We start from the raw sequence: 25,716 nt of genomic DNA on the forward strand, positions 1-25,716 counted from the left end.
GGGTTTTCTCAGAGTGAGGGTCAGAGATCTTAAGGAGACTTTCCCCCTCAGATTCTACATATCAGTGAATGCTAACTAAGGGGAGGGAAAATAAATTTCACACACACACAAATCTTAAGGGGAGGGGAGAAGAGTTCTTAATTACTAATATAGCTATGTATAAATGTGTGTACGTATACACTACATATTAATCCATATCAATTTAACTTCCATTCCTTAGAGCAAGAAAGGGTAGCACTTGCAATTACACAATCCTAAGAAGCAAACACATCCTTATCCACAGCACAGCAAAGGGTCAGAGAAACCACAAACCAGACACCATGAAATGAATAGTGGCAGGCATAGTTAAAAAGTCCCTACAACAAAAACAACTCATTGGCAACTGTGACTTTGTATTGTTGGTGAGTTTTTCATGCACGTGTGCCTTGTCACTCTGGTGGATTGTGGGGGCGGAGATTATGTCTCATAGTGCCCCATAGTGCTCATAATATAATAGGTTCTCAATAAAGGCTTGAATGAATGATTTTGTAGACTGGAATTATAGACCACAAAAAACAGTAATACAGAAAAGAATGTGATTTTGTGGGAGGTCTCCTCAGAGAGCAAACCTGAGATCTGGCCCTTTCCTTTCCCTACAAGCTGGCTTACCCCAGAATAAACCATCAGCATGACTGGGCTTTAGAGGGTACAGAATTGCTACAGAATCCCAGAATGCTAGAACTGGGAGGGAACTTAGATATCCTATGGCACCACCCCCTTCATTTTACAGGTGATGAAACCTGAACACTTAAGATGAAATGATTTCCCAGCTTCATACAATTGCTGTCAGTTAGGACTTGAACCTAGCTGTGCTGACTCCCAGCACAATGCTCCATCCACCAGGCAATGCTGCTTGCTCTAAGGGGTTGGAGGCTGCATGGGTGAATTAATGAAATCCAGAGTAGCACATCTGACTGATGGTTATTGTTGATCCTTCACAAGGGTGCTAGACCAGACTGCTGGCTGAGCTACCCATCTGAGGGCAATGTGGTAGGATGCACACTTCCCTGCATCTAGAATGCCTCCCTATCTTTGTCTGTTGAATTTAAAGCCTAGGTCAAATGTCACCTCCTCCAAGGAGCTTTCCCTCGTCAGCACTGACCTCTTCCCCCAGACTTCACATAGCATTCACAGAGCAGTTAGATGGTGCGGTAGATAGAGCACTGGGCCTATAATCAGGAAAGATGAATTTAAATCCCACCTCAAACACTTACTAGCTGTGTGGCCGTGGGCAAATCACTTGGCCTATATCTACCTCAGTTTTCTTCACTGTAAAATGGACAGTAGTGCTTACCTCCTAAGGTCATTGTGAGGATCAAATGAGATATTTATAAAGTGCTTAGCACAGTGGGGCCATCTCTAGTCATCCTGGATCTATATGTGGCCATTGGACCCAGATGGATCTGGAGGAGAGAGTGAGGCTAGTGACTCTGCACAGCCCCCCCTCACTTAAATCCAATTCACTTGCATGTCATGGCATCACCTTCCTGATGTCATGGTCTTCTTTGAGAATGAAGGACAGACAACACCAACAGCAGCACGGTGCCTGGCACATAGTAGGCACTATATAAATGTTAGCTGTTATTCTAATTACTATTAGAACTATAAATGCTAGCTACTATTCTAATAACTATTATCATGTCCCTCCAATGATATTTTTTAAGAATTGATGCCTTTTTTCTGTTTTTATACCACTGACATTTCCCAATATCCCTACCCATCTAAAACCCTTCCTAGTCACAAAGAAAAACACCTCAGTGAAGCCAGCTGTCAAAGCAACAACTTTTGATAGTGTATCCCAAACTCAGAATCTATGGCTCCATCCCTTTCTACAGAGAAGAGGAAGGTATATTTCATTATACTTCTACTAGTTTTGTGACCCTAACCAAGTCACTTAACCTCTTTGTGCCCCAGTTTCCTCGCATACAAAATGAATTTGATGGCATCAAAGGCCCCAGCTCTAAATCTACAACCTATGATCCTTGTGAACCAATACTGGTTATTACCTTTAAGATGAGTTCAGGAGCCTCTTAGTGTTGTTTTAATGTAACAAGCTTATAACATTGCATTTTAAATAATTACTGTGTTTATGTCTTGTTCTCCAACTATGTGTAAAGTTCCATGAAGGCTAGGAATGGGTCAATCTAAATTTTGAATATCTCCCTCAGCATTTAGCTCAAAGCTCTGGGCATAGGAGATGCAATTAGAAAATGTCACGATTCCGGGATTCTGTTGTCTTTTCTGAGTTCTGATCGATTCACTATATAACCTTGGATAAGCCCCTTTGGCTTTCTGGGCCTCCATTTCTCCAGCTGCAAAATGAAAGGGTTTGGCAAAATCATCCTCCAGCCCCCACGTTGTATGTTTCCGTGATTGTCCAACCCACTGCCATATTAGAGCAAACAGGATCTCAGAGGGAAGAATGAGAGCTGATTTCCCTCTTCCGCTCACTCCCTTCTTGCCCTGGCCCTGGTCTCCATTCTCTCCTTTTGGGGTGATCTTTCTGATGCCCCCATTTAGTGAGAGGATCAAATTCTAAAAATAGTTGTTCTCCCATATATGCATCTTCAGCAAAGAGACTCATCAGTGCAGCAAGGACTGAAAATCAATTCTTTAAAGCTGAAATCAATGACAATAACTAATATTAATACTGATTATCCTTCCTTTATTGCACTTTGCAGCTGGGAATGAATTGTTTTTAAGGATTAGAGGCAGCTGAACTCAGTAATACAGTGTAGAGCTGAAGGGAAGTGGGCAGTCCATTGCGGCTAATACATTGGAGAAACAGCTTGACCAAAGATCAAAGGATTTTAGAGCAGCAAAAGACCTTAGAGGTCACCTAGTCCAACCTCCTCATTTAACAGATGAGGAAACTGAGACCTGGTGAAGAGGGGATCTACCCAATGTCACATTGGTAAGGAAGTAGCAAATCCAGGACTTGAACCTGTCTTTGGACTCCAGATCTTGTGCTCTCTCCACCACGCCATGCATAATGCTCTTGCCCATAGTAGGTGCTTAATAAATACCCAACAAATTAACTGAAATCTAATTGAATAGTTGAATTCATAGTAGCAATGAAAAGCTCAGCTCCAGTTGATGTCTGTCTGGCAGGACCTCCACGTCAGGCATCTGGCACATTGTTTACTGTTACTCCTCTAAAAAAAATGGACACATGGTGCCCAGATGTCTCCTGACTGTCAGCTTTGAATTCCCTAATAAAGTCAAATTTTAAAAGGGATCTATCCTCAAGGAAGTTGGTTCTCTATTTCTGCTTCCCTCCCCTGTTCTAAGTAGGCTTCTTCCTCTGTCCCCCAAAACCTAAGCATCACCATTGTCATCACCATAAGGCCAAGAGAAGGTTAGCCTGTCTAGGGCAAAGCAGTTTTTTCAGTGCTCCCTGCCCCAGATTGGGGTGGTGGTGGTGGTGGCTAGGTTAATTATCTCTGTTCCATGATTCCTACTTGCCCCATTAGGATGCTGGCCAACTGGGAGAAAAGGTCCCCTTCCAGGTGTTTTTCATGTATGAAGATTGAGAAAATCCTACAAAGGTTGACATTCAAGTCCCTCTGTCTATCATCAGAGCCTCCCCCCACCAGCACTTCTGTATCCGCCCTGTCCTCCCATCCAGGCTGAACTCCTCATTGTCCCTGCCACAAACCACACCCATGCTTACCAGTGTTTTTGACACTGGCTGGTTTGACACTGGTTCCCTTCATCCAGAATTTGCCCCCACCCCCAATCCTCTCCACTTATTCAAAGCCTTTCACTCATACAGCCTCGATCACCAAAACTTCTCTTTTCCCTCAGAAACTGATTGAAGCTTAATTTCACTTATTATATGTGGCCTTTTTTTTTGTTTTCTGATTGATTCCTGTGAGTAAGTCTTGCACCAGCAGATGTTGGGAACAGCACAGAGCATCTGGGACCAAGTCCCCACTACTTACTCACTGAGTGGGGTGAGTGACCTTGAGAAAGTCAGTTCCCTTTGTTTGAAAAATGAGTAGTTTGTATCAGAGGATTTCTAAAGTTCCTTTCAGCTCTGACATTATATGATTTTCCTCAAGGGCAGAGATGACAATGTCTTCTACTTCTCTGTATCCTCCATGCCTTCTGAAATAGAACTAGACATGTACTCAGGAAATATTTGTTGAATTGAATTAAATTGAATCCTCCAAATTCCTTTCTTTGCTATTACTCTTCTTTTCTACCTCTGCCATGATGCTCTATTTGGCCTTTAAAATCTTTCACGACCTCATCCCAATGTAGCTTTACAATTTTGTTATGCTTTACTTCCCATCCTTCATTCAAACCAAATTGCTTTTCTTACTGTTATCTTCACACATGATACAGTGTCTCTGTGCTTTTGTGATGTCCTTTCCATATGCCTGGAATGCCCCCCTCGTCACCTCTGCATCACAGAATTCCTTTATTTCCTTCAAGACCCAAGCCACACTTTCCCCCCAAAACTTCTCCTGATATCCCCCAACTACATTGTATTTCTTTTGTATATACTCTGAATCTACTTTTCTATGTAAATATTGTCTCCCTGATAGAACAGAAGCTCCTTGAGGGCAGGGATGATTTCATTTTTGTCTTTGTATTCTCAGTGACTAGCATCGTGCCCAGTGGATAGTAGGCACAATAAATTGCTTATCCATTGTGATGGTCATAAACTCAAATGGGAACCAGCCAGAAATTTGTCTTCTTGGTGGCAGTGGTGGCTCACAATGCCTACCCAGGAACTTTGTTTGCCTTGCTGTCCATCCGCCCTGACATTGGCAAATAGACAAACTAGAGAAAGAAAAGATAAAGCACAGATTGATCAGTCCAAAGGTTAAAAAGCGGGACTTATTTAACTCTCCATTCGTTTATTTATTTTCCCTCAGTTTTATCTATGTGCAATTAGGCCAGGGCCTCTGGATATCCTCAGGAATGTTCTGATGTTGTCTAGGACAGCCCAGGACTTTACCTCTATATTTTCCATGAGATGTTTGCACCTGATAAAAGGTGCTTAGAAGGCTCACTTGAAGAAAGTGATGGCTGGAAGAATAATTTATTTTCTTGAACTCTCTCCCCAAAGAAAAGGGAACTCACTTAGGACATACAATTCATCCTCTTCATTATACTAGGACCATAGCAGGAAGGAATGCGCCTCTGTCATAACTAAACCTTGTACCTAATACAAGGTACTTGGGGGAATCAGGATAGGCTTCAGGTAGAAAGTCATGCTTGAGTTTGGGTCCTGAAAGAAATAAAGGGATTCGCTGATGGCACCATGGCTTGCACACAGTAGGCAACTAAGGAATGTTTGTTGAATAAAAGAACACCCTCAAAAGCAAGGAACAGTGACCGCAGGGGAAAAAATGTTGAGAGGTAAAAACTACACAAGCGCTGACCCATGTATACAAAACATATATACATCAGAGTCTTGCAGCTGGTGAAATTAAGACATAGGATTGCCAAAAGAACAGAGGAGAGACTATGGGATGGACGGGACAGACAAGACTCTATTAGTAATATAATGGTAATATAATATATTGATATATATATGGTGGTGATATATTGGTATACCATATAATATATGGTAATATAATAATAAAAACAACAGTAATAAAAACTATCATTTCCATGGTATCTATTGTAGATCAGCCACTGTGCTAAGTCCTTTACAAATAGGATCTCTTTTGATATCCGCAACAACCTTAAAGGATAACTGCTATTATTATGTCCATCTGAGAATTAAGGAAACTGAGACAGACAGAGGTTAAGTGATTTGCCCAGGGTCACACAGCTAGGTAAGCTCCTGAGGGTGGATTTGGACTCGGGTCCTCCTGATTCCAGGCAGGTACTCTAGCCACTGCACCACCCAGCTGCCTATCTAATATCTTTGTGCCCCCTCCACATGTGGTACCATTTCATCCTTCCTCCTCCCTCCCGGCCCCACAACTAGATTTTAAGCTCTTTAAGGGCAGAAACCATATTTCATTAATCATTGTACTTAACTCGGTGTCCTGAAACCAATAGGTATTTAATAAATGTTTGCTAAATTCACTAAATAGATTACTAGCTTCAGACAGCTACTGAAGTCTATCTTGAAATTAAAGGCATGACTTTCTTCTTCTTTTAAGGTGGCTGAAGGTCAAACTGACATCATAGTTTGGGAAGGAGTGGGGCAGCAGTGGTGGGACAATTTGGGTGGGAAGTCATGAAAAAGCATGTGTTTACAAGAGGCATGGGGCAAGCCTGTAACTAAGCTGGTAAAGCTGAGGGAAGAGGGGTCAAATTCCAGAACTCTGGATCATAGAACCAATGAAGGGCTTGGAATATAAGGTTCTACAGCTAGGAGTGATCTTAGAATACAGAAAATTGAATTTCAAAGTTAGGAGGGACCTTGGAACCCAGGACATGAAAACAGAGGGTCAGAGCTAGAAGGGACCTCAAAACCAAACATAGAATGTCAGAACATAGAGAGACCAGAGAACATACAATTCACAGTAGGAAGCGAACCTCTATATCATATAATCCAACCCTCTCATTTTTCAGATGGGGAAACTGAAGCCCAAAGGGAGAAGTGGCAGTTGTTTAAGGTCACACAGAAAGTTTGTGGCAGAGTCAGAACTAGAATCCAGGTTCTCCGACTCCCAGTCTGGTGCTCTTATTGACTGTGGTCATTGGCCACAAATGACCTCCAGGCTCCTTCTCTGCCTCATACTGAGAGAAGCCTGCCTAGGTTTTGAGAGAGAGGTACAGGATGGAGAATCTTTACTATACTGATGATGGTTTCATGTTAGGGAGTTTTAAAGGGCTCTCATTTCAGTCCTTAGGTTTGTGGAAAAGAAAGATGAGTAAGAGAGAGCCTTTGCCCTCGTGAAGCTCATAGCTGAGAAAAGGCCATCACAAGGCAATTCAATAAACATTTACTAAGCCATATACAAGGAATACAAACATGAAAGATAATGAAATCCTTGCCCTGGAGAAACCAAAAAAAAAAAAAAAACAACCCAGGTTTCTTAACTCCAAGACCAGTGCGCTATCCATATACCACTCTGCCTCATGTGAAAAGTCTAAAGGCTGTAGTAGAGATATCACAAGGCAGTATATACAAAGGTCATTATACTGTATTGGACTAGGAGTTGAGACAGCCAGATTCTAATCCTGACTCACTGGGTGACCCTCTTCCTCCCTCTGAGCTACAGTTTTCCCCCTCTGTAAAATGAGGAAACTAAATCTCTAAGGTCCCCTCCACCTAGATAACTCCATGAAATCTGAGTGATATCGACAAGTGTTATTGGAGTTTAGACACCTTACACATAGTCGGCAATCAATAGATATTTATTCATTGATAGAATAATTGATAGGAGGAAAGATCCTTGGACTAGAGCAATCTGACTTGTGGGAGGAGAAAGGATGAGTTGGTGGAGGCTAAGAAGGGATAATTTATGTCACAGAAAACTGCAACCTTATCTTGGCTTAAAGTGATTTGCAAATACAGCTCCCACTCTTGTAGGTGAAGTTTTAACCTAAAGGGAGTTGGAGTTTCCTAATGTAGAAGTGATAGGATTTTTCCCTCACACTATTCCACATCTCTGGTCCCCTATCGGATCAAGATTATATGTAGTCAGTCTTTCCTTGGGCCGCTGTCTTATTTTGTCTTTATAATATCAGGCAGCATAGCACTTGTATGCAAGCAAGGACAGATTCCAGCTCTAGACTGTAGTTGATTTATCTGATTCCCTGGGTCCCTCCTGTCCCATCTTGTACCACAGAAATGTTCCCTACCTTGACCTGGGCCACTGTAAAGGGACGGGCATAAAGGGACCATAGTAAATAGAATGGAGGCCCCTGTTGGAAACAATACCATGAGGACATGCCCAAATTGCCCTGTTTGTAGAGGGAAGAGAGCATGAATCCCTCATGTTCATGTCCATTACTGCCCACACCATGACCCACCAATGAGTATTTATGCCCTGTTAGGAAATGTATCCCAGCAATGAACTTGATTTATAGGGAAGCCATGAAAAGGACAGGTGGCTGTCTCCAAGATACACCAGCCTCTGACTAAAGAAGGAAAGCACTCGCTAGGATAGAAATTACAGAAAAATGGCTCCAAAGGTGATAGACTTGTTATTTTTAAGGTCAGAGACATAGGGGAAGAGAACAGAGTTGAGCTGCAGTTCAAAATAATCTTTTCCAGCTAGTGAGTTGGGAGTGGGAAACAATGCGAGAAAGAAAAACAGAATTTCTGCTATTGATTGGAGCCAGAGGTTGCTTTTAAGAAGGAACTATTTGGTCTTTTCCACCTAAGGACCTTTTCCAAGCCAATTTCCTTCTTGGTCCTCTTCTTGTTAATGAAGTCTCTCGCATCCATTTTTCTGTGGCTGAAGATGACATTTGCCCTTGTCCCAAGGATGGATTCCCTCTCAAAGCCTGAGGCAGCAGTCACTCCTATGGAATAGGGACCTTGGGGGAGGCACTTCAGAGCAGCTACTATGATCAGGTCCAGGGACGAGGGACTGTGGGACTGTGGGACTGTGAGATACACAGCAATAAATGTCGTAGAATGGGAGCTGAGCTGAAAATCAGAAAACCTTGTTACAAGTTCCATTTCTGCTTCTTATTAGACACGTGGCTTTGGGCACCATCATTGTTCCTTTCTACTTCACGCTTTTGCATATGACTGTGGGTACCACACTTTCCCCTTCAAAGTTTCAGTATTCACACCTATAATACAGAAGCAAAAATACTGCCTTGTAGGTTGGTTTTGAGGAGAGTGCCTTGTTAACAACAAAGGGACCTAGAAATGTGAGATAATATCTGTATAGTGAAGAAAAGGACACAGCCCTTATCCACCAGAAGTTCATAATCTCATATGTTAAGTGGACTTCTAGAAGCTGAGAATGCCTGATCCATGATGGCACCTCCTGCCCACTTCCTTCCCACCACATCTGTGGGATCCCACCTACCCTATGACATTTGTATCTATTTGAAGCTTTTTCTTATTTATTGGCATTTTTACAAGCCAAAGAGCCAGGTGACCTTTATGGTTTGCAGTTATGGAGGCTGGGGGTTGGGATGTTACCCACCAGAGATCATTCACAGCAATACTGGGACCCAAGCACTGAAGCAGGACAATAAACATCTGGACTTTATTCTTAATTCTGCAAAGCCTCCACTCCTGTTGTCCCATGTGAACCCAAAGACCCAATCCCAAGTCAACCAATGCTAGGCTTGGGCCTTTTCTCTCTAGAGCCCCATCTAGGAACCCCACAAAGAGAGTGGCTATTTTAGGGAGGAAACAAAAGATCAAGGCCAACTCTGTAGCCAGCTGTCTCCCTTCACAGGCTCACTGTAAATTCTCTTTTACAGTCTTTCCATCTAATTGTGAGTAGAATTTTACAGAATGAAACAAAAGGTTCCTATTTTCAGTCTAATTCATGCTGTCTACAACTTAGTTGGTTCAGACTGGGGTTTCTAGGTCTCCGAGCCTGAGCAGGTTTTATTGGAGGGGGCATGGGAAGGCGATAAGTTTGCGCCTGAGGTCCCTGCTGGACTCAGCTTGCAGCCGTCTCTGTTCCAGACTTATGTCTTGAAAGGAGAAAGGCCAGAGAAATTCCTAAGGAAGTTTTCTCTCTTTCATTTGCAGGTGATGCTAGGCATGCACCCAAACTCCCATTACACATATGTCATAAAGTCATAACATCTTAGTGCAACCCCTTTAATTTATAGAAGAAACTGAGTGGAGTAGAGCAGGGACTTAAACAAAGCCATACCTAACGAGTTCCTGGCAGAGCTTGAACTAGACCGGCTTCCAGGCCAGCAGGCAGGTAGGTGGTACACTGAATAGAGCACTGGGCCTGGAATCAGGAAGACCCGAGTTCAAATCCAGGCTCAGACACCTCCTTGCTGTGTGACCCTAGACAAGTCACTTAACCTCATTTGCCTCAGTTTCCTCACCTGTAAAATGGGGATAATAATAGTACCTACCTCCCAGAGTTGTTATGAGGATCAAGTGAGATGATGATCATAAAGCACTAAGTATAGTGCCTACCACGTGCTATATAAATGGTAGCTGTTAGGATTGTTATTTTCAACTATACCATTTTCCCTTCTTGGCAACAGGGAATTTCATTAAATGACCTTTGGAGTTTCTATTGGCTCTAGAAAAGCAAGATCCTGGTCCCCAAACTAACAAACAGAATCACCACTATGGTGGCAATGGAAAGAACACTAGATTTGGGCTTAGAAGACTTGAGTTCATATCCCAGCTCTGGCATGTACTAGCTGAGTGGCCTTGGCCTAGTAACTTGAAATCTGGTCTTCAGTTTATTCACAATGGGGTTAGACTAAATCAGTGATGGCAAACAGATAGAAAAGGGAGCCACTAAACTGTATATTAGGGCCACACAGAGACTTAGGAAATGATATATTGATATTATTTACTTTTTATATTTTTATTTATTTTGTTAAATATTTGTCAATTATGTTTTAATCTGGCTCAGGCAGTGGATGTATTTGACACTTCTGAATTACATGATCTCAGAGGAACATTACAACACTGAAATCCTATAATCCAAACCCTTGAGTTTGAAAGAGTACCAGCAAGATCATTCAACCAAATGACTCCCGATATAGAGAAAAGAAAAAGTGGGACCTAGTTCCCCAAAGGCCATGTCTGTTATTCACGATGCCATTTAGCAATATAAAAAGCCCAGAGGGCCAAGGGAATAGGTTTTGTTAATGGGCTAATTGATTTCAGGTAGTTGCTTTGAACTAAGTTATTTGTGTAAAGTTAATGTTATATCATTAGCAGACCTGGAAGCCACCCTGTAAGTTAAACATTAAGCAATTTCGTGTTGGAAGCCTCTGCGTGTCTACAAAGGATCATAGGTCAAGGATAGGGCCTTTAAGAATGCCCTTGATCTGAATATTGGGGGTTATATATTAATAAAATTTTTATAGGGCGACTAAAATATGCCACATATTCTTGCAGCCTCCCAACATCTTCATCTGGATCCCAGAAGAGTGGGTGGGTAACCCTACTAGGGAAAACTTATGCTCTGAACAGGAAGAAAAACAAAGGCCTGATGGGGTAGGAAACATATGGGGAGAGAGAGCTGGTACACTGAGGGTCAGGAATACTGGGCTTCCAGCAGTGTAAACCACTTCAAAGTAGTTGAAACTTTCCCTCCTGGATTCTGGATAACATCTGTTAAGCTCTCTCTCTCTCTCTCTCTCTCTCTCTCTCTCTGTTTTTCTCTCTTTGTCTCTCTGTCTCTGTCTCTCTCTGTATCTGTTTTTCTCTCTGTCTCTCTCTCTATCTCTTTGTCTATCTCTCTGTCTCTCTGTCTGCCTCTCTGTCTATCTCTTTTTCTCTCTGTCTCTGGCTCTTTTTCTCTGTCTCTCTCTGTCTCTCTGTCTCTGTCTTTCTCTCTCTCTCTCTGGTTGAGGCCCTATTCAGGTACCACCTCCTCCAGAAAGCCTTCTCTGACCAATCGTTCTATGAGAAATCAAATCTTTCACGGTACCTTGCCTGGTACTCTCCTTTGCCTAGGTCCAGATCACAGTTCAGCCACTTGCTATGTGACCTCACACAATTCACTTAGCCTTTCTTCTTCCTCCGTAAAATGAGGAGATTGGACTAGACAGACTCCAAGGTCACTTCCGTCTCTAAATCTAAGTAATAGCTAACATTTAAACAGGGCTTTAAGATTTACAGATTGTTTTACATATATTATCTCATTTGATCCTCACAACCACCCTGTGAAGAAGATTTTGCTATCATTGCCATCTTACAGAAGAGGAAACTGAGACCAAAGAGCTTTAAGTGACATGGCCAGGGTCACTTAGATAATAAATGTCTGAAGCAGAATTCTAATTCAGGTCTTTCTGGCTGCAAGCCCTGTGTTTTATCTACCATGTTGTGCTCTTTAATAAATCTTAACCTGTTATTACTTTATTTCATTCTTGCTCTTACCATAGTTATTTGTATGTCTTTCCACCCTTGAGAGTGTGAGTTTCTTGAGATTAGAGCCTATGATCAAATGCGTCATTGTATCACTGACACCTAGAAACAGTTCTTGGTATACAACAGGTGCTTACAAAATGTTTGTTCAGTTGTTAAATTCTGGAACTGAGTTTGCTCCCAGTTTCTGTCATGTTGGAGTCTGGGTATTAATGGGATGGGCCTGCAAAGTAAGGGTCACCTTCAGGAAGCTGACCAGTCACATGTATGTCTTTGGTCTCAGTAGCCATAAGGTTGAACCTAGGGAATCTAATTCAGGATGCATCCCAACCTGCCATGATCCCAGGTTCCGGAATCCAGGAGGTCAGAAAATGTTAATGAGATTATCAATAGTCAATACTTGACACTGAAAGACTTCCAATTCAAGGCCAGAGCCTGCTTTTTTTTTTTTTTTTTTTGCATGTGGGCTGACCTAGGTCCATAGCCAGAAGTAGGTCAGAATCACAAGATCTCAACTCCTGATTGAAGGGTTGCTGGTATTGGGAGGCGTTTAAAATGACATAATTATCATTGCATATCTTAGTTCCCTTCTTTCCCGATATCCAAGGAAATATTAAGCCCTCTGTACTCCTTTTCTTCTTTCTTCTTTTCTCTTTTCTTTCTTTCCTCCTTCCTTTCTTTTCCTACCTCCTTCCTTCTTTCCTTCCTTTCTTCCTCCCTTTTGCCTACTTCCCTCCCTCCCTCCTTCCTTCCTTTCTTTCTCTCTCCCTTCCTTGCCACCTTCCTTCCTTTCCTTCTTCCCTTCCTTCTCTTTCCTCCTTTATTCCCTCCCTCCTTCCTTCTTTCCTTTTTCCTTTTCTTCCCTTCTCCCTTCCTTTCTTTCTCCTTCCCTCCCTTCCTCCCTTCTCTCCTTTTTTTCTCTAATAAATATTTATTAGGTACTCACTGTACAGTAATCAATGTGCTAGATACCAGGGCATATACTGAATTTAAACAAGATGTAATCCTTACCCTCATAGAGCTTACAGTTTAATAAAAGAATAAGTAAAAATATTTCTAACTATAATACACAAAATTACATAGTAAGTACATTAGAGAATTATAAAAGGCCTTATATATCATCTGAAGGAAAAGTCACTGTTGACTGGAAGATCAAGGGTGGCACCTAGAACTCCTGTAGAGTCAAAACACTAACCCGTATTTCTATAGTACTCTCCCAACATGCCTCACATGGTTGTTGTGAAAAAAAGCAGTATCATCCACATTTTATGGATGAGTAAACTGAGGATCAGACGATGTTTCGCTTGTGGACATACTACAAGTAAATGTTGGAGCTAGAATTCAAACACCATTCTGCTGATTCCAAACCCAGCATTTTTTGTGCTACACCACGCTAAACAATATGGATGGGGCATTCCAAAAGTCTTAAATACAGTTTTAAGCTTTATAGATCTGTATGTATAAGTCTATAGTGCTTCCTGTAGACCCTGTTGATGGTATAAACTGATGATGGTAAATGCACTTTGGAATTATTTCTCTGGGAGTTGGGACAAGTTGGGCTGAGTTATCTATATTCAATCATTGGATACCCCTGTGATTTAATGTACGCGGTGGCCAAGGAGCAAATTAGCAAATCACTTCAAATGGAACCCATGAAATTCGCATGGTGTTCTGACCACTGTGCTAAATAGCCAAATGGAACTGAATTAAATTCGACCCATTTTTCTACTTTGGCAGCAGCAGTGTGTTGTGATGTAGTTTCCAGCATGATCCAGGACAGAAAACTTTTCCTTTGACCACTCTAATAGATGGAATGGTTGAAAGAGAAGGGAGATGATACATAAACCACTGCCTTCTTCGGCTTTACAAGAGTCTGAACTCTGGCCTACAGCTTCCAGAATTTGTATGATTATTCTCTTAAAAGCCCCCTGTGGTTTGTGCACCAGGAGACTAGGGTGGAGTGTGCTGTGCTTAAAAGCTCTCTCCCACTTAGCCCAGGCGAGCACTTGTCGGTGAGTCTTAACGCACATTCTGTTCCCAGACAAGCGGGAGGTAAGAGCGAAGCCCTGGGTAGGTGGAGAATTGCTAGCAGCTTATAATTGAACCTGGATTTTCCGAGGTAGAAGGAAAACAACAGACAAAGAAATAGGACATTATTATGTCTGTGAGAGACTGAGAGTGTGTTTGTGTCTTTCATGAGGGGGTGCTTTCAAACCAAAAAACAAGAAAATCTGGTGTCCTCTCATTGATATTAAACCCACTCCATGAAAATTATCTTTCCGAAGAAGTCAGATGTGCTCTATTGAATAATTCCTCATTAGCCAGAGAGCTAATTATTTAAGTCACTCAGCTTTACATACAGAAGCATTCACATGCATCATGACTAACGTCCAAACTTGAACAATGTCAGCACTGAGTGAATGATCCTGATGCAAGAAAAAGACTTCCCAAATCATCTAAATCATTTGGTTTTTAGTCCAAGGTCATATCGCAAGTCAGTGACAGAATCTATTTGGATCACAGGATCTGGAGAAGGGAAGGCTCACAGAGATCACCTCCTATCCAGTCATTTTATAGAGGAGCAGCACAGTGAATTGCCCGAGGTTCACCAGGTAGTAAGGAGACCAAGAATCTGTGTCAGATCAAGCAGAATTGGAACAGGTCCTCTCTACTCCAAATCTAATGCTGACTAGAACAAAGGTCTCCTGGGGCCCAAGACGATGTTTTGTAACACTCTGATACACTCATTATTTAGTGTTGATAACGAATCAATGTTGGAGTCTTATTGCCCTGCTAGGCTGTGGGTCCTCCTAAGGCGGGAAACCATGTCTCCTCTATCAAAAATCATATAGATGTCAATCATCATTATCTCCTTCCTTATCATCCTCATCTCAAGTTTGAATCTCCCGCAGCACCCCACCTGGAGCTCTTCGTACACAGTGTACATTTAATGCTTATTTGTTGGGTTAATAGCTTTTTTTTCCCCCTGGTTGTTGTTGTTCAGTGGCTTTTCAGTCAAGTCTAACTCTTCGTGACCCTCTTTGGGGTTTTCTTGGCAAAGATACTGGAGTGGTTTGCCATTTCCTTCTCCAGCTCTTTTGACAGATGAGGAAACAAAGGCAAAGAGAGTTAAATGACTTGCCCAGGGTCACATGGCTAGTAAGTGTCTGAGGCCGGATTTGAACTCTTTCTGACTTCAGGCCCAGCACTCTATCCACTGTACCACCTAGCTGCCCTTGTTGGGTTTTAGTCAATGGCTAATGCTACTTGGCTGATTCAGGCCTTAGGTGCTAAATAGTCTATAGAAATTTGTATAAGCAATAAGGTAGATTCTGCAGGGCCTACATGAAAATCAGTCTCTTCGCTGTTATGCCTCATGCACACACATATGTATATAAATGCTACAAGCTTACCACTAAAGTTAACGTTGCTTCTGATAAACTTTAGGGAAGAAATCTACTGATTGCCTTCAATGCCTTCATTTGATTCCAAGAGACAAGTGTAGATGGTCTGCCCACAGTACTTAGATCTCACAATGTTTTCCTTCACCATTTATTTAACAGCTGAGGTTTGCACGGTACTTAAAGGTTTGCAAAGCATTTTTTAGATACCTGTCTCATTGGATCCTCACCACAACCCTGTGAGGAACGTGCTATTCCTAGTCCCATTTCACAGAAGAGGAAAATAAAACTCCAAATGGCTAAGCAATTTTGTAAAACTCTACTCACACTGTCACACTACTAAAAGGGGTAACATATGGGATTTGTGTCTCCCACCTCTAAGTCCAGCACTCTATTTCCTTAACCACCCCCTCTCTCACATTTTCCCCCTCAGTCCTTTGAGATCATCTTGTGATGCTTTCATAATGTGATGTCCCAGGGGGCTAGCGGCACTGAAGGGGTTAACTGGAAGAGTTTCCTTCCTCCTTCAGTTTCCCTCCATTTGTGCGATCATGGAGCAAAGTTGTTCACATCAAGAGCACAAAATTTTTGACACAGAGGCCAACGTGAAATGAGTCCTAGCACCAGGAAATGGGAATATAATTAAGGTTGCTGCCATCCCAATGTCGTTAACCTCTCAGTTCAGGTGCCGCCTGCATCCCAGCTGTAATATGGATGGATCATTTCAGTTCCAGAATGAATTTGGTCCTTAATGGTCCCATAATGTCTTCCCAGCTGGCTCATTTAGGGCTGTTGGCTCAGACAGTAGCTGATGGTAGAGTTATCGTATTTGATGGCCTTGCTATTGTAACTAAATGGTGATATCCATGTCCAGTTGAATCCTCAGACTTTCTGTTCTCTCAGTGACACTAATCAATAAGGTTTGTGTTGATTTCTTGCCACCAGGCTTCACAATGCATAGTCTGTAGCCCATGGGGGTCTGTGAGGGTCATCCCAAGGTTCCATGCATTGGTGTCTCCTAAACTGACCGCTTAGACAATAAACCTTGGCTCCATTTCCAGATTTCAGGCATTGACAAATAATTTGCTTATGGTATTTAACAAAAGCTAGACATCACCTCATTGCTGTCTCGTCAAAAGCTGTCAGCAAATCTTCCCAGGAACTCTGGTGACAGTTTTGATTTTGGTTTTTGGTTTTCCTTTTGTGGTAGCATGTCCAGGTATGGGTGGTTCATAGATTCACTTGTTCCTTTGAAATGCTCCTTGCCTGAAAATGAATCACTGACCTAAATCAGATTTCACTTACTGCAATACTATATACCATATTGTATATATGTATGTGCATAGAATGTATAGACAACCATTCAGTCTATAGAAAACATTTATACACTCATTTCAGCTGAGCCATCTACAATGGACAAACAAGGTGCAAGAGAATTATTTGTTACACAGATGGACATTTGAAGGGGGTGCCCATTATATTGGTCCACTATTATCTACATCTTGGGTAGGTGCAGCAAGCAGATTATGAGCTGGGTCAAAGGTCAAGAGGAGGGAATGGGCTAGATCACATTGGGAGAACTGTGCAGCTCTGCCAATGACCTCAGGCTGCTTACTTACAAGTTGCTTCTTTTAACCCAATATTCTCCCGGCAATGCTAGGTGGCTGTGGGTCATGAGTCGTGGAACGTGGAGATATTGGAAGAATTAGAATCACAGATGAGGTGGTCTAAAAGGCAATGGAAAGCTACATGGTGGGAGTAAGTGAAACATTACAATGGTGACTTGTGACAGCTAGGTGGTACAGGGAATGGCATGCTGGACCTGGAGTCAGAAAGATCTGAGTTCAAATCTAGCCTCAGATATTTGCTAGCTGCATGACCTAGAGTAAGACAACCTTTCTGCATCTCCGTTTCCTCCTGTAAAATGGGGCTAATAATAGAGCCTACCTCGTGGAGTTGTTGTGACGATTAAATGAGATAATGTCTGTAAAGTATTTTGTAAATCTCAAAACACTATATAAAAATAGCTTATTAAATTTCTGTCTGCCTCAGTTTCCTCATCCATAAACTGGGAATAATGAAATAGGATTAAAAATGGCACCTACTTCCCAGAATTATGTAAGGATAACATGAGATAATACCTGTTAAGTGCTTTGCAAATCTTACAGCACTATACAAATGCTGGCTATCAGTATTGTCGGTACTGTTACTGTGAACAAGAAGTGATATAAGTGGGCATTGCCAAAGATGCATGTGCATGCAAAAGAGGTTAGTTAGCCTTTTAGTGAGAGTAAATTCAACACCTATCATGGTCCTGAGTGTTATGCTTGTATCCATGAAGTAGTAAAAGAACCAAAGGAAGGTTTCTAGAGTATTGGGTAAACCTTTTCTGTAATGTTTATGGAAAGACATGAATAAGAGTCACACGACACATGGAGGGGGTGCAATCAGCACCAGTGAGCAGAGTGCTCCTTCCAATAAGACAGATCATGGACTGTCATCAAGCAAGCAGCAAGCACATATTAAGCACCAGCTATGTGCCAGGCATTGTGCTAGGTCCCAGGGGTACAAAACTTAAGTGAAACAGTGCCTGTCCGCAAAGAGCTTACATTCTACTAGAGGAGAAACATTCAGACATAAATTTACACAAAATATATACAAGTTAAATTTGTGTGAGAGGAGTACACTAGCCACTGGAGGGATCAGGACAGGAAGGCCTCCTGTAAGAGGCGACCAGGGAAATGATTCCTGAAGGAAACAAGAGACTCTAACAGGCAGAAGTGAGGAGGGAGGACATTCCAGGCATGGGGGACCACCCGCGCAAAGGAACAAAAATGGGAAATAGAGCATGAAATGGAGTATAATAAACGGAGTATGAGGAATGAGAAGGACCTCAGTGTGGCTGGACCAGGGAGTGGGGGGGGGAGGGGCCAGGTTATATAGAAGAAGGTCAGAAAGGTGGGCTGGGACCAGGTTGGGAGGAGTCTGAAAGCCAAATAAAGACGTTTGTATTTGATTCAAGAGGCAATAGGGAGGGAGCCATTGGACTCTGTTGAATAGGAGAGTGATGGGGTGAGAATTACAGTTTGGCAGCATGTGGAGAATACAGTAAAGAATGGGGGGACTTGAGGTGGCAAGACCAATTAGGAAGATATTGAAGTACTCTAGAGAAAGGGTGGGGAGGGCCTAAATTAGGGGGGTAGGTGATACATACATGCTCTCTCTCTTTCTCTCTTTCTTCTCTCCTCCTCTCTTTTCTCTCTTCTCTCTCTCTCTCTCTTTCTCTCCTCCTCTCTCTTGTCTCTTCTCTCTTCTCTTGTCTTCTCTCTCTCTCTCTCCTCTCTCTCTTCTCTTTATCTCAGTCTCTCTATCTCTCTCACTCCCCCCATTATCTGCTCTCTCCCTTCCTTCTCCTCTGTCCACTCTCCCTTTCTCTATTTCTCTTTTTCCTGTTCAAAGGTAATGTGCTATAGTGGACAGAGGGCTAGCCTTGCAGTAAAGAGGATCTGGGTTCAAGTACTACTTCTGATGTTTACGTCAGCAAGTCCCTTAACCTCTCAGTGCCCCAGGCAGCTAAGGTTATATATTATAATCCAGTTGCGAGGATGCCTGCACAGGGAGTGTTTCTTCAGCAGGAATTCCCTACCCGAGGTATCCTACTCATGGCCTGATCCACAAAACTCCCCAGTGCAGCCTAAACCAGATAAAAATGTAATTGGGAAATGAAAATAAATAAAAATACAACATAGATAATGTGAATTTGTGGTTTTCTAATTCAATATATGGCTGCAGGGATCTGTTTCTATTTGAGTTTGACATCACTGCCCTACACCAATGAAATTACAGGAAAAGATGAAATTACACACAATAATAGATAGAAAGATAAATTGAAAGATAGATGATAGAAAGATAAGTAAAAAAATAGAAAGATTATGCCAAAGTACCAGAACCTGGTATAGCATAAGGATCTTAAAAATACGTCCCTTCCTGTTTGGTAAATAATAAATACCAAGAGATATATTCCAAGTATCCAAAGATACACGCCTAGGTTGCTGTCTCTTCTCGTGTTTACAAAATGCTCAGGTATAGGTTGCAATAAGTGATCTCTAGTTTCTTCCAATTCTTGAGGGCCTATGACTCTATGAAATCTTGACTCAGGTAAAGTTCCGAAGTAATGCCACCACAGTCCCTCATTTTAAATATAGGGAAGGAAACTTTCTGCATAGCAAGAGGCACAGCTATTCAGCCAGAATGAAATTCCAGGTCTTCTGCTCTGTTCTTGCCCCATCTCCATTCAAAGTGCTGAGGAGGCAATGGTTATACAACCAGTGTAGATTAATCATTCAAGAATTTGCTGGTGAAAGGAAGAAGGAAAACAACGAATTGAGGAGGGGAGTAACAGGAGCCAAAGGAAGTTTTGTTTTGTTTTGTTTTGAAAGCTTGGGGGGAGGGGTGCAGCTAGGTGGTGCAGTGAGTAGAGCACCAGCCCTGGAGTCAGGAGTACCTGAGTTTAGATCCAACCTCAGACACTTGACACACTTACTAGCTGTGTGACCTTGGGCAAGTCACTTAACCCCAATTGCCCTGCCTTCCCCCCTGCAAAAAAAAAAAAAGAAAGTATGGGGGAGATTTGAGTATATTTGTAGGAAAAAGAGAAATAGGGATGGAATAATAGAAAAGTCGAGAGAGATGGGATATTTAATGAAGAGTGATCATGGAGCGGAAAGGGATTGGATCAAAAGTACAGGTAGAACATTTTGCTTTGGTAAAGAAAGAAGGGATGGGACCAGGATGGAAGAAAACAGAGAGATGTTGAGGGGAAGGAAAGGGAAATAAAAGAATACATGCCACAATCGCACTTTCCACCTCTGTTTCCATACCCATATGACTTAACTGTTTTCTATTGGATTTGCTTTGAGTTGAGCTTAAAAATATTTTTAAAAGAAAAAAAAAATCATCCCGTAACATCAGTAAGAGCTGTAACCAAGTCTGGGCCACCAGAGCTCTGTCTCAGGCACCATATTGGAGAAGGGGCCACTTTTTCCTTGTCCTTAGCATCCCAGCACCTAGGAGTGCTCTCCTATCCTTGTGCAGTTCAACATCATCAGGACCCCATCCTCTTTTTGCCCCACTACCAAGCTCCTCACTTGCCTTTTGTCCAGCCCTATCTCTTCCCTCGCATTGCTGCTCTTACAGCCACCTTCCACTGAAAGGCTTCAATCCCTATTCTACCCCATTCTTGGGTCCCTGTATGTCCTGTCACACCCTACCACCACCTCCTCTCAAGGTTTATCTAGTAGGACTACACCCAGTTGGGATGTAATATCTTCAGCACACCTCTCTCTCCAACCTCCATCCCATTTAGTCCCCCCAGGAATTCCCATTCTAAATATGTTTTGACTCTAGTGTCTGTCTCACCCAAATGGTCCCCAATTCCTCCAGGCATAGGAGTTTTTGGTGTGGTGAAGCCTTGCTCCAAATCCGTAGTACCTTGGCCATGAGTCACCCGAGAACTTGGGCATAGGATTAAGGAATCTCAACCTGCAATCTGCTTCCTAAACCACAGTCTTCCTGGCTCTATTCTTTAGTGAATATTAATCATGCCTGTGTGTATCTGAAAGTAAACAGAACCTATAGGCATGAGGCAGGTTTGGGCAAAAGCTTCCTAATTTATAGGACCTTGGCCAGAGTACTTCAACTGGGAATGTAATCTCTCCAGTTCTGGGCATGCTGGTGGTCTGGAAGGAGCATCACACTGTTACTGAGGCTGAGGCATTCTCACACTTGCACATCTGACTTTTCTGATTCCCTTGCCTACAGTCTTCTAAGGGTTATTCATTCCTTCACAATATAATACAACGTTTTAGATTGTAAACTCCTTGAGGGCAGGGATTGTCTTAGTAGATGTTGTATTGGATTCCTTTTCTTTCTGACCTGTACACGAACACACCACATTGAAAGGTGCTCTTGTCGGCCCAATCCAAATCTCGTCAAAGCCAACCTCCAAAGTGATTTCCATTGGCGAGCCTTGAACAAGCAAGCCTCATTACTCTAACCACAGTAAATCTGTGACTTTAAATTGAATTAACAGACAGAAGTAGAGATTTGAGTTGAAGCATAGATTTAGAATGTGAATAGTTTAGAACCAGAAGGGACTGTAGAGATGATCTAGCTTAATACCCTCCATCCTACAGATAAGGACTGTGAGGGCCAGAAAAGTTCAATGATGTGTCACAAGGCACACAGGTGATAAATAGCAAAGCTGGGATTGAAATCCAAGTTCTCTCCTCCAAATCCATGGCATTTTTTACTTTAACTTGCTGCCTTTGAATGAGACTGTCACAGTATTTGCCCTGGGACATGTTCAGGGAGAAGCTGAAGCTATTCCTAGGACTGGGGAACAAACAGTGGTTCAGAGAGGTAGCCATTTTGAGAGAGAAAGGAGATAAGAAGGAAGGAAGGAAGGAAGGAAGGAAGGAAGGAAGGAAGGAAGGAAGGAAGGAAGGAAGGAAAGAAGGAAGGAAGGTAGGAAGAAGAAAGAGGCCTAAACCTCAAATACCTTCATTAATTTCTTCAGTCTCCTAATCATGGAGTTCTAATCATGGACTGCATCTTCTCTGCCTCAGTACCCTCTCTCTTCTGTGATTCCTTTCCCCCTAGATTTTCATTGGAATCTGACTTCATCTGGATACCATTGCTAAAGAAAGGGATCCAGTGAGCTCTGCCCTGGACTCTGAACCCCAAAGAAGAATGTCCCTGAGAACCCTACTGAGTTGCTGAACCCAGAACTGAACCCAATACCCCTTTTTTCTGAACCACAAAACCAACCAAGTTTTGTTTTGTTTTTTTAACATCCAGTGAACCAGAATGAACTAGAGGTGAATGGATGTGTTTTCTCAACCTATTGAAACCAGAACATCAAAATATTCTTTGATCCAAACCTGCCCTGAACCAGTGTGTCCTTTGGCCCCAGAGCCTGGATAAGGAACAAAAGGGCCACTCTCAGGGGGCCAGTGTAGAAAGGGTTTAGCCTGAGTGGAATCAAGTGCTTGCTTAGACAAGCCAGACATCCTGTGCCTTCCATAGGCATATATGATATGAATTGGGATGGAAAGAACATAAAGGAATGAGTTAGGGACCGTGGGGGAAGTATGCCATCAGGGTGGGTATAAAACCCACTGACCTTGAATGCTGTCCTCAGGACTAAAATTTGGACTGTCAAATTTTGCACAGAGAGCCTGCCAAAACTCACTAAACCTTAAGAACGTCAGAGCTAGAAGGAACCTGAGGACATAACAGTGTCAAAGTTGGAAGGAATCATAGAACATAGGATGTTGAGACTGCTGTGAACTTTTAAAATGAAAGATATTTACAGCTGGGAGGAGGCAACATGGTGGAGTAGAAAAATCACTGTGAAATCAGAGGATTTGAGTTTACATTCCACCTCTGATGCTTACTACCTAGATAATCATATCAGTGTGGCATTCTGCAGTCAGTGACACAAAGGCCTGGGTATCAGGAGATCTAAGTCCTGGACCCAACTCTGTTACCAGCTCACTGTATGATTGACTCTAGGCTAATCGTTAGCCTCTATGGTTTCCTCTTGGTTTCTCTCATTTCTAAAATGATGGGATTGGCCTAGATAATAAATCTAAAACTGGAAGGGGTCTCAAAGACTTTCTAGTCCAGGGGTGGGGAATCTGAGGCCTCGAGGTCACATGTGATCCTCTAGGTCCTCAAATGTCAGCCTTCAGTCAAAGGGTGGCACTTGAGGACCTAGGGGGCCACATGTGGCCTCTAGGCCACAGGTTTCCCACCCCTGCTAGTCTAACCCCCTCATTTTACTGATGAGGGAAACTGAGGCCTAGAGAAAGCTAATGACTTATGCAAGGTCGCACAGTGGGTTAGTGGCAGAGCAGAGAGTAGGACTTATGTCCCCTGATTCCCATCTTAGACTTCAATCTATATGACTTGAGACAATGCCGTCTCTGATCTTTAAGAAGTGAGAGTCTAAAGCAGACAGATAAAATGGGGTGGTTTTTTTTTTCCTTTAAAGAAAAAGTAGAACAGCTTAAAAATTTCCATTGTTTTACTCTTTGGTCCTATTCGTTATCTTTAATCTCTCTTATCATCGTGTCAGTGAAAGATGACTCAATTGCTTATACTCAGAACTGTGTGTCTCTGCCTCCAGAGCTACAGTTATTAATATAACTACAGCTAAAGGTAGGTGGCGCAACAGATAGAGCACGAGGCTTAGAATCAGGAAAACTCAACTTCCTGAGTTCAAATCTGGCCTCGGACACTTACTAGTTGTGTGACCCTGGACAAGTCACCTAACCCTGCTGGCCTCAGTTTCCTCATCTGTAAAATGCTCTGGAGAAGGAAATGGCAAACCTCTCCAGTATCCTTGCCAAGAAAACCCCAAATGGGGTCACAAAGAGTGGGACAGAACTGAAAAACAAGGGCATTGAAAGTTTTGGAATGTCACTAAGAGGGAGAGAAAACAAGGACAAACTTCATTATTATATCATTGGTATTAGTGATTGCCACTAGTTGAAGAATGTCTACAAACACCAATTTCACTCCACAAATGAGTCAGGTCAAGGAGCTAAAGACGTGGGCACAAATAACATTAGACTGTGGCGATCTCCTTGAGAGCAAAGGTTGTCTTTTATCTCTCTTAGTATCTCTAGCACTAAGTATAGTGCCTAGCACAGGAAGCACTTCATATAGGCTTGTTGACTATTTAAGCGAAGCAGAAATTGAAAGAAGAGGTTACTAAGATGTTTGTCTTTAGTCACAAATCCTGAAACTTAAGTGAAGCGTGGGAGTGATGTTAGTGCCTCACCCTTCGGTGCTTAGTTCCTGGTCACTGTCTGGTGCTCCGTTTCTGACCTACTGGGTGCCCTAGCCCATTATATCCGTGTCCCGCGGTTTGTTTTCCTGATCTGTTTCTGACTCAGTGTTCCGCTCTGACCAATGTCTGCCAACATGAAGATGTTTACTTGACTCTCTGGCTTCCTTTCGACCTTGGCCACCAGATCGGCCAGTTCTACCCCTAGCCCCCACCTTTGGCTTTTAGTATCCTGGTTTTTCCTTTCGTTCTTTCTCCATGTTTCTATGGCTGCCCACTATGATTTTGGTATTGATGAATGATTTTCCTGCCCTTGTTTATGTTCTAATGATGTCCCATGGTACAGAGGGAGAGAATGGGGAAAAGAGGGATTTATTGAGAGCCTACTATGTTCTAGCAACTGTATTAAGCATTTTACTAAAATTATTTCCTACGATCTTCACAACAACCCCAGGAGGTAGGTGCCATTATCCCATTTTACAGATGAGGAAACTGAGGCTGAGAGAAGTTAAATGACCTGCCTAAGATCACACAGACAATTCATAACCAAAGCAGCATTTGAATTCAATCCTCATTCAGGGTCCAGAAATATATCCACTGTGCCATGTAGCTGCCTCTGTGGAAAGAGCATTGGTTTTAGAATCTAAGGACCTGGGTTCAAAATCCTATCTCTGATACTTTCTACTTGTATGAACTTGAGTTTCCCACATCCTCAATCTCCTTCTCTGGGAAATGAGAAGATCTGACTACATACCTCTGAGAAGGCCACTAACTCCAGATTTAATATAAATAGTTTAAAATGACGTATACATAGTCTTAGTTCCAGTTCACATAGGTTCACTTCATATATATGTGTACATATGCATAGTACAGATGTGGTATATCTATGTGTATATAGAGTATTTTTGTTTCTAGAAAATATGTGTATATATAGATAATATATAGATGTAGTAGACCTATATATACTATATATGATATAAATATAGTACGAGTATGGTATATATATATACATATTATTCTGTGTTTTTAATATAAGTATATAGATAATATATAGTATACCTATGTATAATATATATAGTACAGACATTTATGTATATGTTTACAGTGTGTCCCAAAAGTATTAGTGCAGTTTTAAGCTTTAAGATCTTAAAACTTTGTTGACTTTTAAGATACCCCATACACACACACATAGGATCTATATAAACACGTGTGTATATATCTATACATATACATGTGTGTGTTTATGTGTATGTATGTCATCTATATATGTGCATATATCTGTAGTATATATTTGTGTGTGTATATATATATATATTTCAGGGTTTTTTTTTATTAATGAGGATTCTATTTAAAGGTCTGGTTCTACTCCATCCAACAGGTGATGAATGTTAAGGGGGATTGAAAATAAACAGATTAATAATGTTCCCAATTAGACAGCCTTTTACAAATTTGGATGCATT

Source organism: Trichosurus vulpecula, chromosome 3, assembly GCF_011100635.1.
Source record: "Trichosurus vulpecula isolate mTriVul1 chromosome 3, mTriVul1.pri, whole genome shotgun sequence".
In the NCBI taxonomy this organism is placed as follows: Eukaryota; Metazoa; Chordata; class Mammalia; order Diprotodontia; family Phalangeridae; genus Trichosurus; species Trichosurus vulpecula.